Source organism: Moschus berezovskii, chromosome 21, assembly GCF_049115385.1.
Source record: "Moschus berezovskii isolate FMDL1 chromosome 21, NW_MosBer_1.0, whole genome shotgun sequence".
Classification (NCBI taxonomy): Eukaryota; Metazoa; Chordata; class Mammalia; order Artiodactyla; family Moschidae; genus Moschus; species Moschus berezovskii.
Window position 1 is genome coordinate 9,481,894 of NC_142480.1, and position 17,270 is coordinate 9,499,163.

The window sequence follows — 17,270 nt, forward strand, 5'->3', positions numbered from 1 at the left end:
ACCACAAGGTAGGTACTGCTTTGACAATAGAGTCAAACAGTGGATCAGGAAGCTCACAGAATTTGAGTAACTCACCTAAGGTCTACACAGCTAGGATCTGAAGTCAAATCCTCTAGAAACTGCACTCAGCCGCCATACTACTCTGCCTCTCGCTGTTTAATATCACTCCCACTGTTGTGTCATTCTTGTCATTATTCTTTTCTATTATTATTCTCACTGTGATGCTTCCCATCTGCAATGGGTTTTTCAAAAATAGCCTTCTTGTAATTGATATTTCCCCACTGTTTCCTTTGTGCAGTTTGGGTCTACTACCATCATGTGAGCAGTGAATAATGTGGAAGATCCTTGGTGGAGGATCTTGTTGAGGACACATGTGGGTTACATCCAACTGTAGATGCTGCTGCAAAGACTTATCTACTTGACAGAAGACAGAGGTCCCCAAATGTTGTGGTAAGCTCCTTCCTGTACCTAAAATGGAACATGGGCTTTTGGTTAATGAAAGTGAACTTAATACACACTGCCAAATTGGTTTTTTGTTGTGTGTGTGTGCTCAGTCATGTCCGACTCTTTGCAACCCCATGGAGTGTACCCACCAGGCGCCTCTATCCATGGGGATTTCCCAGGCAAGAATCTGGAGTGGGTTGCCATTTCCTCCTCCAGAGATCTTACCAACCCAGAGATTAAACCTGTGTCTCTTGCACTTCCCACATTGGCAGGCAGACTCTTTACCACTAGCACTGCCAAGGAACGTGAACTTAAGACAAACTGCCAAACTGAGGAAGGTCTAAAAAAGAATAAAGTATTTGGTTAAAACATGACACTGTGATATTGGATCATCTTTCAATTGGCTTTCAAAACGACAAGTTTTATAAGATTAAACTTAATACAAATGTAAAGGCATCATTTAAGGAAAGCAATAAATGACCGTGCAGAACCCTGAAGCTAGCAATTTAGGGAGCTAAGACCACTGCTAGGTCTGAAAAAGCAAGATGAGGGAGTGGTCACCAGAGCCCAGATACAGAGAGATGTATGAAGAAGCCACCCAAGAGGAAATGTGACCCTTGGATGGGCCACATAGTGATCCGTCAGGGAGGGAGCAGGGAGAGTAAATTTCTGGATGGCCTCTTCTCAGCTCCTGCATTCTCCCCTGGGGCGTCCCATTGCCTGGACTTAACTGGAAGCCAGAGGCAAGGGAGGCATTGCTGCAGTACATAGAGTTCAGCCTCTTGGAACACAGAACAGAGTAGAGAATAGTAGAGAAAGATTTGGAGAAGCAAATGGAAGACATTCAGGGCTGCTAATAAGTGATGGAGCTGGCAGGTAGGTCCAGGCAGCTTGATCCCAGGGCCCATGTTTGGAACCAGCACCTCTTACTTTGAGCTTGGCGGAGAGAGCTGGGTCCAGAGTCACCCGTGCACCAAAAGCACCTCTCGGGGATTTCCACAGAGCTTCTCAGGCACTAAGCCTCACCCATGAATTATTCACTTGTCACATCAATATTTGATTTCTAACAAAAGAGCTGACTTTAAGAGTGCTATGGTGCAGAATGGAGCCAATCTGAGCCCAGGGCTGCAACCACCTCTTTGTAGGTCCAATTCACCTTTGGCAGTTACATGTTTTGGAATAGATAAGGGTCCATGACGTGTTTCATAATTATTTTATAAGTTGAGGCTGGCAATCAAGATGATGGTATATTTATGAACATCAATGGCATCCAAACGATTGAAGGAAGATCACTCAGACCACAGAATATCAACTCTGGGAAGACTCATATGATCCTGGAAGTTGAAAGTCCATGCTTTGAGTACCGCTTGAGATGCAAAACACCAAAACAGCGGGTTCTGGGACAACCTGGTGTTACTAGACAGTGGCAGAAAAAGTTGAGAGTATTTGTTCTAGTGTATGAGCCAGTAGACTTGCCAGAGGCTGAAAACAGCCCCACTCTCTCTATGCCTTTGGTACCTTTGCACTTGATGTTTTGTCTGCTTATAACATCCTCTACCTTTAATCAAATAACCAAATCTTACTCAGTCTTCAAGTATCACCTCTTCTATGAAGGCTTTCATGACTTTTCCCCAGGCAGAGTGAAACCTTCTTAAGTAACACGATATTTATGTCTCTTCCTACCCCGAGACTGTGACTTAGCCTTATCCCATGGTCAGAGACCACGTCAGAATTATGTCTGAAGACGATGTCACAGTCATGTCTAGCCCAGCAGGAAGCCTGGAAGATAGTAGCTGCTCCATACCCTCTGGATGGATGGATAAAAGAGTTAATGAAGCCTGCTGTTTCAGAGGAAGCTATCTTTAGTGTTGGAGAAAGGACTCAATAAATCTCTGTGAGAAATCCAACTGAAAATTCCTCTCTGTTCTTTGGGTTCAGTAGGGAACCTCAGCTGGAATTCTGAGCTGTAAAAACTGTACTTGTGGCAAAAATGTGCAAGAAATATGTGTACTGGGGCACTGGGTGTGTTCCCAGTGTGTGTGTGTGTGTGTGATTCTAGTCCCTGGAGGTCAGTCGATCCCTAAGTTTCTTTGTCTATAACATGAAGATCATCCTACCTAGCCTTCTGGGCTACTGTAAGTTTTAAATGAGATGATACACTGATACATGAAAATCGCTGGGCACATATTCAGCAGTGAATGATGATTTTTTTGCTCCCTCTTTAGGCTATCTCACCTCAGATTGCTAACATCAAGTGCAGGACTCCACACGGTATTGTTGCCAAGGCAATGTGAAGCAGATGCCCGGAGCACCAGCCAATAGGCCACGGCATGGTTCTCACACTCCCCTTAAGGTTTCCCTTCCCACTGCCTTGGTGCTGGCCTATGTACCTAAAACCTTTCATCTCACACTTCGTCCTGAACTGGTTTTACCTCCCTGGGTCTGACTTTTGCCACTTGATTCCGTCTCCCATACTCCAGCCAGAGTTATGTTCCTAGAGCACAACTTAGACCAAACCACTATGCAGCTTAAATATGTGTCACTGTCTCCTCCCTCCCAACTGAGCTGAGAGGCTCGCTGAGATAGCAGTCAACACCGGCTGACATCTGGCTCCGTCGTTCCTCATTTTGCACTACTTTCTCCTCTCACCCAATGCTCTGAGAGTGGAATTTCTCACTTCTTCATGTAATTCTGCCTGTCCCACATTTGAGCCTTTCCCCTTGCTGTTCCTTTGATCTGGGGTGGCCTTGGTCCCATCTTCATGCTAAGAGCAACTTGACTTTCAAGAATCAGTTGTATAATAACTAGAACTGGAGGCATCTATGTACCAGGAAGTGCCTTGATCTTTTGATTTTCTAACCTCCAGAACTGTGAGAAATAAATGTCTAGGATACCACCCAGTTTGTGGTATTTTGTTCAGTTCAGTTCAGTCGCTCAGTCGTGTCTGACTCTTTGCGACCCCATGAACTGCAGCACGCCAGGCCTCCCTGTCCATCATCAACTCTCGGAGTTTACCCAAACTCATGTCCATTGAGTCAGAGATGCCATCCAACCATCTCATCCTCTGTCATCCCCTTCTCCTCCTGCCCTCAATCTTTCCCAGCATCAGGGTCTTTTCAAATGAGTCAGCTCTTTGCATCAGGTGGCCAAAGTATTGGAGTTTCAGCTTCATCATCAGTCCTTTCAATGAACACCCAGGACTGGTCTCCTTTAGGTTGGACTGGTTGGATCTCCTTGCAGTCCAAGGGACTCTCAAGAGTTCTCTAACACCACAGTTCAAAAGCATCAATTCTTTGGCACTCAGCTTTCTTTATAGTACAACTCTCACATCCATACATGACCACTGGAAAAACCATAGCCTTGGTTGGACAGACTTTTGTTGACAAAGTAATGTCTCTCCTTTTTAATATGCTGTCTAGGTTGGTCGTAACTTTTCTTCCAAGGAGTAAGCATCTTTTAATTTCATGGCTGCAATCACCATCTGCAATGATTTTGGAGCTCAGAAAAATAAAGTCAGACACTGTTTCTCCATCTACTTCCCATGAAGTGATGGGACCAGATGCCATGATCTTCGTTTTCTGAATGTTGAGCATCAAGCCAACTTTTTCATTCTCCTCTTTCACTTTCATCAAGAGGCTTTTTAGTTCCTCTTCACTTTCTGCCATAAGGGTGGTGTCATCTGCATATCTGAGGTTATTGATGTAACAATACCGTGTGGTCCCGGCAATCTTGATTCCAGCTCGTGCTTCTTCCAGCCCAGCGTTCCTTATGATGTACTCTGCATATAAGTTAAATAAGCAGGGTGACAATATGCAGCCTTGACGTACTCCTTTTCCTATTTGGAACCAGTCTGTTGTTCCATGTCCAGTTCTAACTGTTGCTTCCTGACCTGCATACAGGTTTCTCAAGAGGCAGGTCAGGTGGTCTGGTATTCCCATCTCTTTCAGAATGTTCCACAGTTTATTGTGATCCACACAGTCGTACAGCGGCTCAAATTAATTTAGACCACCACCACCATTACTGTTTTCACCTTCCCTCTCCTCCACTTCTTCCTCATTGGGTTCGATCCTTGGGTTGGGAAGATTCCCTAGCGAAGGGAAAGGCTACCCACTCCAGTGTTCAGGCCTGGAGAATTCAAGCCCCCTGTATAGTCCATGGGGTTGCAAAGAGTCGGACGTGACTGAGCGGCTTTCACTTCACTTCAAGACTGGCTTATAAAGTCCTCCCCACACACTCCCTGCTCTTTCTCTTCCTGCCACTGCCATTTGGACCCAGAGAAGGACAAAGCGGGAAGACGTAAGGAGGCTGGGTCCTAGAATTGCCATGTGGAATAAGGAGCCCTGACTTGGGATTATGACAGGGTAAGAGATAAACTTACTGTGTTCAGCCAACAAGAATTTGGGATCTGCTACTGCAGATAGCATTCCTTACCCTGACTAGTATACCAGAGTTTGGGTTAAAAGAGGAAAGTGTGAATTTGGGTTCCGCCACTTGTAAGTCATATGACCTTGGTCAACTTGCAAGCTCTTTTTCTTCCGTCGTGAAACGGGGATAATGAAACCATCCACCTCATAGGGAGCCTGTGGTCTAAAATGCGATCATGAGCAGACAGTGTTTAGCACAGCACTTGGCACAAAGTGAAGTGCATGTCAGTGTCTGCGATTGTTAGTGTCACCCTCTGCCTGGGAGACTGGGTCTTGAAACGTCTACTTTGCTTCCTGCCTGGCGTCGGTCCTTGTGTTTCGTCTCTTTTGGGAAATGCACAGAGTGAGGAGGCTACAGTTTGTGGCAGCTTCTTAGTCACTGCAACAGCACAGAGGGCAGTGTTTGTACAAAGTGCGGGCCGCTGCAAAGGGCTGGGAGCAAGGGATGCTTTTTAGAGGACATGATGTCCAGCGGGCTAACTGGGTGTTAACTTGCCCTAATTTTTATCCATTCTAAGTGATTCTTTTCCCCTAAGTGATTGGGTTCTGACAGAATGTGCTCCACTGGAGAAGGGAATGGCAAACCACTTCAGTATTCTTGCCTTGAGAACCCCATGAACAGTATGAAAAGGCAAAAAGATAGGACAACAAAAGATGAAACTCAGGAGTTGGTGATGGACAGGGAGGCCTGGCGCACTGCAGTCCATGGGGTTGCGAAGAGTCGGACATGACTGAGCGACTGAACTGAACTGAACTGACTGAAGTGGTGGGGGGTGCACCTGTAAATGATGGCATGTGGTAAGTCGTGGGCAGCACTTTTTTCTTTCTTAGAGGCACATAGAATGATGCACCCTAGACATACAGGATTGGTGGGTGGAGGTGCATGCGGGAGGAGCCAGGAATGAGCTTCCGATGAGGTGGGGGCACAGGCAAAGGCCCTGAGGAGGGGAGAACCTGGCCCATAGGAGGGGTTCTCACGCCCAGGGGTGGAGATGAAGCATGTTGCAGATTAAGCATGAAGCTGCTGTCTTACACGAAGGGATGCGCACTCTTGAACTTTGGCAGCAACACATTCTGCTCAGATGGAAATGAGGAAGTGTTACTCTTGGCACTCCCATAAAGTCTGGGAATAAGAGGGCCTGGGCTGCCTATGGTGATTGTACAAGGGGATTATACCAACGCCACCCCTACCCTCCCCATCTGTCCTACAATTGTCATCTCCTTCTGGGGCCCACATCCCAGGCTGCCTCAATAAAGATTTAGTCCCTAACCACAAATATCCATGGGGAATTGGATTGGGGGCTATATCTCATTCATCATTATGACCCTGCAGTGTGGTGCATAATGTCCTGCACACAGTCGGTGCAAAATAAATACTTGCTGCATTGAATTAGATGAAAGAAAACCTGGACTCCCACTCCAGGTCACTTCACATAACAGTGATGCTTCACACTGACACTTGTAAACAATCTGGTTCAGCATGATCCTGACCATGAACAAGTCATTGGGGGCAACTGTTTTTTTTTCCCCCTTAGCATTCCTTCATTCCTGTCTCGAGGAATGATAACATAGAAACTGGGGGATTTTTTTTTTTTTTTAATTCTCAGATCCTAACTCAACACTGGAGATATCATTTCTAGGATTACAGCTGTGATTTAAACAAATAATAATAATAGAAATTCATTGAAAAAAGACTTAATTTATTAGTTCTTGCAACACAAAATCAGAAGCATGCTATCATCAGGTATGGCTGGATCAGGGGGCTCAAATAAGTTAATTTCTAGTAGGCTTCTTCCACATAGTGCTCCTTCTTTAGATTTAAGAGGTCCTGAATGAACACTGTGACAGATGTTACTCCCAGTCTCTGTAGGAGACCCATTACTGAGTCATCTCCTTGAAGGCCATCTTTATAAATGAAGCAGCAGACATTCCCTGTCCTCCAAGTCCTTTCCAAAGAAACGCTCCCTGCAAGCCCTTCTCAAAGCTCCAGACTTGACCCTTTTACATCCTCAGTGTGAGCAAAGGGCCGTCTCAGCACTCACCTTCACATCTAGTATCTGTTGCATCTGGCTGCTTCACTTGAAGCTATTAGACATCCCATTATATAATCTCTGTGCAGCTGCAGGCAAGGTTGGAAGTGGATATTGATCTTAATTTAGCTTGATCTCAAAGCTAAGATGACTTAGAAAGGATCAGGATGAGTGACGGAGACTTGGAAGTTCTGCTCATGGGATTGAGGCAAGTATACCTCATCCCTAAGTCTCTGTTTTCTCATCAAGATTGCCTTGATTGAGATTCAATGAGGCAGTGACTTGCACGGAGCCACTGGAGGTCCTGGATCATAACAGCAAATCACTATTGTTGGATAATCACATGTATGAACACTAACTCAATTCTCACAGCAAGCCAATGTAACAGGCTCTGTTGTTAACACCTCATTTCACAGGCAAGATCATTAAAGCACAAAGCGGTTGAATAACTTGCCAGGGTCTTCTGGTGAGTAAGTAGTAAAGATAGAATTTGAACCTACAGAGGCGAATTCTCGGACCTCGGTCTTCATCACTGTGCCGTACGATCTCCTGGTAAGTTGCAGCTCCGTTGCCCATCCTTTGAATCGAGTTCCGCTGACTTTGCCCCAGTCCTCCCTACCATATTGTCCACACCGAGTTCCATCTTCATCACAGCCTGACAAGTTACACAGCCCTGTGAGGTCAATTGCGCCAAAAATTTGGAGTTACAGCCTATGGATGGAGGTTTGAACGAGTTTGCACAAATCTGTGTCTTGGAACAAATCTGGCTTTTTATATATGTGACAGTCTGCATGCCAGATTTATGAAGCCAATATATACTCGCCATTTGGACGAGGATTCTCTGAGGGATAAAACCCAGTGGCTGGCTATTAACAAAGAAAACAAATATATCACACTACTTGGCAGGAAAGAGTGCTGTACTTCCAAGTGACATCAGGAAAATGGGTTGTGTCTTTTTCCCACCAACTGGCAACCACATTCTCTACAGAGGGAGCCAGCCTGCAGCCCAACGCAGCCTGTAAGGTAGGAGCCATGCTAGGCCTGACCTTCTACCTGGTGTCTTAGGGAGGCAGGCGGTTCTCATCTGGTCGTGACACCACCTGAGAGTATGACTCTGGGCTATTACTTCCCCTGCTTGAGCCTGTCTCCCCACTGAGAAAACAGAGGGAGGGGTGAGCCAGGGGGTGCTGAAGGCTCCCCTGCAATGTGTGATTGCAAATCCAGAGTCTGTGCATAGTGCACAGTCGGTGGTTTGGGTGCTGAGAAGCGTCCATAAGACACCAAGCAAGATGGGAATCAGCATTTTGCAATCAGAGGTGTTAAGTAAAGGATGGTCAGGAGGAAAGGTATTGTTTAGGGTCTCAGGATCTCAGAATAGGTTTCTATCTTTTCTAGCTCCTATCCTATTGTACATATACCCTGACAGAGAGTGAGAAGAGACGCTGGGCTGTTGCCTCATGTTGGACCTTTTTGATTGCTAGAAACACCAACTTTTTTTTTAAGTGCCTAAGTCCTCAGCCCAGAAAGGGAAGTGATGCACCTGGGCTTGAGGGAGTCCTATTCTTCAGATCTTACTGGAAATAAGCTTCAGTCTCTACGACCAGCTTCCTCGCATAGCCAGAAATCAAGCAAGCAGTGCAGGGTAGTGGTTAAGCATTTCAATCTGCCTGGGCTTAAACTCAAGCTCTTCTACTTAGTAGCTTTGTCACATTAGCAGATCTGTCCAAGCGTCAGTATTCCCAATTGTAAAATGTGGATGATATATGAAACTACCCCAGAAAGTGTTGCAAATACTAGAGTGTTCAGTAACTTTTAGCTATGATGATGATAATGACGTCACAGCTTTGCCATTCAAGCCACCAACAGTCTTCCTAATCTTTAGTCTAATTGTTATAGGTTGGTTTGGGACCATTCAAAGCTGGTCACATGGGAGGTTACTCTGATTAACTCACCCATGACCCAGTCAAGAGAAAGGGGGAGTGTGGAGAGGTAGGACTGAGAAAAGAGGACAGTTCCTCACTACAATCATGTCTACTAACAGCAGAGCAGCATGCAAAAGAAGGAATTCTGTTTTTGCAAACAAGATTGTGGGTATCTACTACACGATCCAGTAGCAGATTCCCCATTAACTAACAAAGCCACCATTTCAGGACCTCTCACATCTGAATATGCTTTTTAACAAGGCTCTGGTGGGGCACGAGCAATGTATTCACAGGGCCATAGTTCTGGTGAAAGTAATATCTTTAACCACAACTGATTAATACTGCTGTCTTTTTCCCATCTGATTTCTCCTCCATCATACCTTCCTATGGGTCACGTAATATTGAAGTGGCTGTGAGCATATTTAGTGTCTGGCTAAAGGGAGGTTGAGTTACAGACACACTTATTTTTAGTTTTGTGGACTGAATTTATGTCATTCAGTCTCTTTCACATACAGTTAAGCTGTTGATAGCTCACTCCATGCAGGAAGGGTTTCCAGGGAAACTGTCACTCATTTAAGTGACTTAGCTGGCATTATGACTAAAAGTACAAGGCCAGAGATAGATTCTTAAAATGAATACAACCTATGGCACCCAGCCCCAGAAATACGTGGTTAACAAAGGAGGAGAAATAAAGTTTGAAATATACAAGGAAGAAGTTATCCGGAAAATTTCTGATTCCTTCAAGCTCCCAGAGTCTCATAGTTTGGATGGTTTTAAGCACACATGACAACCTGGAGTTTAGAATAGGAGTAGTGAGGTCTGCATATGATAAAACTGTTTAAGTCTTGCACTGTGCATGACATCTTGACATCTTAAAGGGCCTAGCAAATATTTTGGAAACTCAGAAGACATAAGATGCAGAAACTTTATTCTAAATGTGGGTGTGTAGTTGGCATTTTAAAATTTCATTTTCCTACAATGACATTTTCAAGTGACTTTGCTCATTTGTACATTTTCCCTTATGAAATTTCTGTTCCGGGTCTTCTGCTCATTATAAAAAAGAGCTTGCCTTTCTTTTTGTTGGTGAACTGCATACAATCTTTGTGTATTCTGATGACGATTAAATGTATCATGAACATTTTCTTCCAGTCTGTTTCAACTTTTTTTTTATTTATTTATTTTAATTGGAGGCTAATTACTTTATAATGTTGTATTGGTTTTGCCATACATTGACATGAATCCACCCCGGGTGTACATGTGTTCCCCATCTTGAACCCCGTTTCAACTTTTCTAATGGTGTCTTTTGATGAACAAAAGTTTTAAATTTTATGAAGTATAATTTATCGGTTTACTGGTTTTTTAATGACCGCTTTCTGTGCCCCATCTTGTAAATCTCTACTGATCTCAAGATTGAAGCATTCCCTTGTGTTTTCTTTAGGAAGCTTTATAGGTTTAGCTTTTTCATTGGTCTTAGACTCATATCAAGTTAATTTTGTATAATTTGTATAAGACAGGGAGTAAACGGGTTTAAATTTTCCCCTCCATAAGGATATTCAACTGATTGAGCACTATTTGTTGAAAAGATTTTAATTTCCCCATTAAACTGCACTAGAATTTTGTAAAAAAATAAATTGCCGTATTAGGTACAGGGGTCATTTCTGGCTTTTTTTATGCTGTTCCATTGATCCCTTTGTGCTCTTGACATCAAACACCAACACATCTTGTTAATTCTAGCTTCTGAGTGAATCTTGAAGTTAAGTGAAGTAAACCCTCAAACTTTGTTTTTTCTTTTTAAAAAAATTTGTTTTTACATGTCCTTTGAATTTCTATATAAACTTTAGAATCAGTTTGTTTATTACTACCCAGAAAACCTACTGAAATTTGATAGGGATTGTTTTAAATACATAGGTCAAACTTGGGAAAACTGAAATCTTAATATTAGCTTCTGGGTCCATGAATATACAATGTCTATTTATTTAGATCTTTAAAATGTCTCTTAGCAAGTATCTATTGCTTTGATCACAGACCTGATATATACTTTTGAATGTATTATTAGTGACATCATACTTTTTTGCATTAGTATTTTGTTCCCCAAAATTATTTGGGGAAGGGAAGCGTTCAGTTTTTTACCATTAAGATAATTTTAGCTATAGTCTTTATTTATGGATATCCCTTAGTACTTTGAAAAAGTTATGTTGTATTCCTGGTTTGCCAATAATTTTTATCACAAATCGGGGGATGAATTTTGTCATATCGTTTTTCTGTGTCTATTGAGACATGATCTTATGTTTCTCCTCCTTTATTCTGGTAGTATGGTGAGCTACATGGATTGATTTTCTGGGATAAACCTTGCTTTGTCACAGAATATTATTCTTTTTATATATTGCTGAATGTGATTTGCTAATGCTAAAAGGATTTTTGCATCTATGTCCGTGAGAGATAATGTTGTGTAGAGTGGGGTTTGTTGTTATTGTTTTTTAAACATCTGTCTGATTTTGGTATCAGGGAGGGTTAGCCTCATATAATGAGTTAGTAAATGATCCCACCTACTTTATATTCTTAAAGCTTTTGCATCATGTTATTTTTTTTTTTTTTTCCCCCTTTGGGTGTCTTTAAACAGAATTTACCAGAGAAGCTACTCAGGCTAAAAATTTTCTTAGTGGGGAGGTATTTAATTTCAAATTAAATTTCTTTAATATATATAGGGCTTTTAAGTTTTTTGTTTCTTTTTGAGTCACGTTTGCCAACTGTGTCTCTTAAAGAACTTATCCATTTTATCTAAGTTGTTTAATTTCTTGACGTGTAATTGTTCATGCATGCGTGCGTGCTAAGTCGATTCAGTGATGTCTGATGCTTTGCCCCCCATGGATTGCACCCCTGCCAGGCTCCTCTGTCCATGGGATTCTCCAGGTAAGAATACTGGAATGGGTTGCCATGCCCTCCTCCAGGGGAACTTCCCAACCCAGGGATAGAACCTGAGTCTCTTACATCTTCTCCAGATTCTTTACCACTAGCACCACCTGGGAAGCCCATAATTGTTTATAATATGCCATTATTATCATTTTAATGTCTCTGGGCTACATAGTGATATTCTTTCATTCCTGATACCAGTAAATTGAGTCTTCTTTTTTTCTTGATCAGTCTTGCTACAGATTTATAATTTTATAAAGTCTTTCCAAAGAACCAGCTTTTAGTTTCACTGACTTTGTTTCCTATTTTTCTGTTCTCCTACTTCATTGACTTTGCTCTTACCTTTATCCCTTTCTTTTTACTTACCAGGATTCTTAATTTGCTCATTTTTGCATAGCTTCTTTATTTTTTTTATTTATTGCCTGTTCTGGGTCTTCATTGTTGCATGGGCTTTTCTCTAGCTGTAGCGAGCCAGGGGGTACTCTCCAGTTACGGTACAGGGGCTTTCCACTGCAGTGGCTCTTCTTTTGTGGAGCACAGAATTTAATTTTGTGGGGCTTCAGTATTTATGGCTTGAGAGCTCAGTGGTTGTGGTTCCCAGGCTCTAGAGCAAAGGCTCAGTAGCTATGGCACACAGGCTTATTTGCTCCTCGGTTGTGGGATCTTCCCAGACCAGGGGTCAAACTTGTGTCTCCTGAGTTGGCAGGCAGATTCTTTAACACTGAGTCACCAGGGAAGCCCTCCGTGTACTGTAGCTTCTTCATGTGGATGCTTAGATTATGTGAGTGCTTAGATTTTCTATTGAAGCTTATTTTATGTTTCTGATGCAAATAGTAATGTTATCATTTTCCATTTGTTCATTTCTAACATATAAAAATTTTGTGTATCAAGCTTACATCTTACAATCTTATTAAATTCACTCAATATTTCTAATAGTTACGTTGTGAATTTAGTAAGCTTTTCTATGTGAACAATAGTATTATTTGTGAATGAAAATGGTTTTACTTTTCTTGATCCAGTCTTTATAACTCTTATTTCTTTTTCCTTCCATTGCACTGGCTAGGACCTCTGGTATGTGGTATGTGTGCGTGCTCAGTCACGGTTGACTCCTTGACCCAATGGACCTGCCAGGCTCCTCCGTCCATGGGATCTTCCAGGTAAGAACACTGGAGTCATTGCCATTTCCTTCTCCAACAAGTGACTAAAACTTGCTTTCATTTACATGCTCCAGGCTTCCCTGGTGGCTCAGACAGTAAAGAATCTGCCTGCAATGTGGGAGACCCAGGTTCGATCCCTGGGTAAGTAAGATCCCCTGGAGGAGGGCACGACAACCCAGTCTACTATTCTTGCTGGAGAATCCCATGGACAGAGGAGCCTGGCGGGCTACAGGCCATGCGGTAGCAGAGTTGGACACAACTAAGCAACTAAGCATGTAACATCCGTTCCGTTCTGTCGCTCAGTCGTGTCCGACTCTTTGCGACCCCGTGGACTGTAGCCTACCAGGCTTCTCCATCCATGGGATTCTCCAGGCAAGAATACTGAAGTGGGTTACCGTTTCCTTCTCCAGGGGATCTTCCCGACCCAGGGATCGAACCCGGGTCTCCCGCATTGGAGGCAGAGGCTTTAACCTCTGAGCCACCAGGGAAGCATGTAACATACATGTTAGCAAACATTCCAAACTTTCATTCCACGGGGACCTTTGGTACCCCTCTCTTAGGGTGGCTTTTCGCCAACTCTTTGCTTTGCTAATTCTCTCATTTTGCACCAGAAGTACTGGATCCATCAGAGGCATTCATGATTACCAGGATTAGATTCATCCCATTTTGTACATAGAGGTTTCAGAGAGCTATGATATGAGCTTTCTGTGTATCCATTGTTACTTGTGGCACAAACATCTAGATTAGTTTTATGCAGAGATTTGTTTCAGATTGTCTGCTGTTTCTTTGTTCCTTGATCTTGTTTTCTAAAGTGGGAGGCATAAAATATTCTTCCAAAAGATGAGGTTAGTGTGTTCAGTTGGGAATACAGACAGCTAAAAAAGAAGTTTGCCCTTTTATGTGGTCATTGCCAGGAAAATCTCCTCAAAACCACTAAAAATAGTCATATTATATATTCCAGTCTATGGAGTTACATCTTTTTGTTATCCTGCCAAGATTAGGGAAACAGTATAGCAGTGATTTCTTTATAAATATTGATAGAAGAGTTTGGCATAGAATATTTAAATTATATCTATGACAAGGCACTTGGTATAAATGCCTAGAATGTGAATTGTAAATATAGTTATAATAATGTGTACAAATAGTGTTTACAAATTCTATTCTATAACTTTATGCTGATAAACTATGGATTTAGTTTTAGAAGTGAAAACTAAAAAGAACAGATATCAGTCCTAACAGTGAGTATAGCCATGCTGGTGTCTACCAAAAAGACCAGCTCTGAAAAGGAGGAAAGGAAACAGGATGGAGGATCTAGAATGAGACACCCAATTATTGAATACATAATTAGAATTATATTAATATATTTCATATATAAAATATTTAAATTGAAAACTTTCCAATTATATTTCGTAAATGGAAAATATTTTAAATTTAAAGAGGAATAGTAAGTCTTGGGGTGTTAGTATCTATCCCTGGAGATTTTATTCAGGTATCATTGCCTCTAAAAAAGTGCTCACACACATAATTTGTCTCAAGGCCATACAACTAGTAAGGAGCAGAACTCTTCAACTCCTTACACTTTTCAACGCAAGATCACTTTGCAAGAGGGGTCCGGAATGTCATGTTAGAAGAAATGGTTGGTTGGGACCATTTCCAAGCAAGCAGTGCCTAAGACTCCATGCTCCCAATACAGAGGGACCCACGTTCGATCCCTGGTCAGGGAACTAGATAGATCCCAAGGCCACAACTAAAGACCCTGCATGCCACAACTAAGACCCAGTACAGGCAAATAAATAAATATTTTTTGGTTATTTATTTATTTATTTGATTGCACCGGGTCTTAGTTGGTTGGTTACTAAGGTGGTTGGTTACTCAGGCTGGCTTCAAAGGAGCTGAGGAGTCCTGTACTCCGATATCTTGGGAAATAAGGCTCAGTAAGCACCTTCTGGGTACCAAGCCCCATACTAGGCACTGAACATGTGCTGGGCACATGAGCTATAAGCCTGATCAAGTTTTTGCAAGACAGCATCCTATTTTAAAGATAAGAGAGCTGAGGCTCCCAGAAGCAAGCTGAGGCTCGCTGTGTGAGAGCAGCAGAGACCAAGCGCTATGGTGGCCTCTTCCAGCAGCCGTGACTGTGACTCCGTCTTCTGGAAAAGTAAAGAGCCAGCAGAGGAAGGATGTGCTCGAATCTGACTGAGGCTGGGGGTGTGGTCTCCATCTGCTTCATCCCTTCCGCAGAGATTCTTCTGAGCACCTGGAATACAGAAGCTTAAAGTACAGGGCACAATCCGTCTGCACGAGAGAGTTTTAAAATTTCCCACCCTGCCATACTGTTCACAACACATTCACGTACATACCTTTGTCTTCCTAATGAGTACTTTTCTTTTAATTTTCTTTTTGAGTAGAAGACAGAGCTAAAATTTCAAATTACTGATGAAGAGCTGATCATGCTCTCATTTTAATATAGGGCCACTTCCAAGTCTCCAATACTTACTTTTTCAATTAAATAGACCTTTGCATCATCTCGGGTGAAACGAATCACTTAATATTGTCAGGAAAAGGATTCTGAAACACCACTGAATCTGATTTTTGTGTCCTTATTGTTATTCCTTAATGGGAAAAGATTTTTAAAGACATGCTTTTTAATTGCTGGTATTAATAGTTAATGAGCTTCCCTGGTAGCTCAGACAGTAAAGAATCTGCCTGCAATGTGGGAGACCTGGGTTCGATCCCTAGGTTGGAAAGATCCCCTGGAGAAGGAAATGGCAATCCACTGCAGTATCCTTGCCTGGAGAAGTCCATGGACAAAGAAGCCTGGCGGGCTACAGTCCATGGGGTCGCAAAGAGTCGGACACGACTGAGCCGCTAACAGTATTAATAGCTAATAGAAGCTTACATTCCTTAGTTTCCAAAATGTTATTACATAAAAATTTAATCCCCTGGAGCAGGAAATGGAAACCCACTCCAGTATTCTTGCCTGGAAAATCCCATGGACAGAGGAGCCTAGCAGGCTGCGGTTCATGGGGTCGCAGAGTCGGACATGACTGAGGGACTGAGCACACAGCACAAAAATGGAATCTATACTCCAGCACTGAGAGATCAGATTTATTAGATTCATGACAGGAAAACAAAATATTCTTTCAGAAATATTAAGGATCCATCTCGAGACCAATAGTCAATCAGTGGCAGAGTTGGGACTCAAACACAGATTTTCTGGTTTTGAGCCCCAGCCCCATTTCTGAAGGGCATCCTGGTCCTTAAAATAAATGAGAGAGTGGTCCCTGACGAGGAGTGAGTGATAGATTTGGTGCTCACGCTTACTGCTCAAATACCCACAGGCGACGGAATTATCCACCAGTTTTTCTGGAGGAAAGTGTGGGAGGAAAGACTTATTGCCCAGCTCTGGTGGCCAAGCCCACATCAAACCAGAGTGTCCCACTGAAGCTGAGTTCACACATCTCTTTAATACAGAGGCAGAATCTTTAGAACTTCAGAACCCCAAGTTCTACAGCAGAGTCGTCAGAACTAAAAACACTAAAGTTGGACTCTTTAGAACAGAAAGCAAAGAGACCAAGGAGAAAGCAGGGCCAGTCTGATCAGGTAATGTCTCAGAGGCTAGGACAATAGAGGCTCAGATGGTGAGAAGGTAATACACTAGGAGAAAGACAAGCACGTTGGGCTGTGTTCCTTGATTCCTATTCAGAATTACAAATGCCAGTCTCTGGGAACTGACTAAGGCGTTAGCTAAGCTAACGATGTTTGAACTTCAAAGGAACCTACTAGTTTATCCTGGGATGTGCAGGTTTGTGAGGAAGTGTTTGAAGTCCACATTTCCTGGGCTGGAGGTCCCAGAGATTCAGAGACCTGTAGGCATTCAAGGAGCCCTGATTTGTGGCTGGTCTGTACCAGTGGATCATCAGTTTGTGCTTTTGACCTTTCATGATAGAAGCATCTTCCTGGTTTAGAAAAAGATGTCAGCTTACAGGTCAGGGAGATGTGAGGAGCAAACTTTGGATCACCTCTGCTTGATCTAACTTTGATTCCTTTAGTCCCAAAGAATGCTGCATGCGAAGTCGTTTCAGTGGTGTCCGATTCTTTGTGACCCTATGGACTGAAGCTCACCAGGCTCCTCTGTTCGTGGCATTCTCCAGGCAAGAATATTGAAGTGGGTTGCTATGCCCTCCTCCAGGGGATCTTCCCGACCCAGGGATCGAACCCACATCTCCTACGTCTCCTGCATTGGCAGACGGGTTCTTAACCATTAGCGCCACATGGAAAGTCCAGTCCCAATGAGACAGATACTAGTTTAAAATATTGTCCTTTTATTGCTGACTAGCTACGCCTGGTGGGCTGCTGTCTATGGGGTCGCACAGAGTTGGA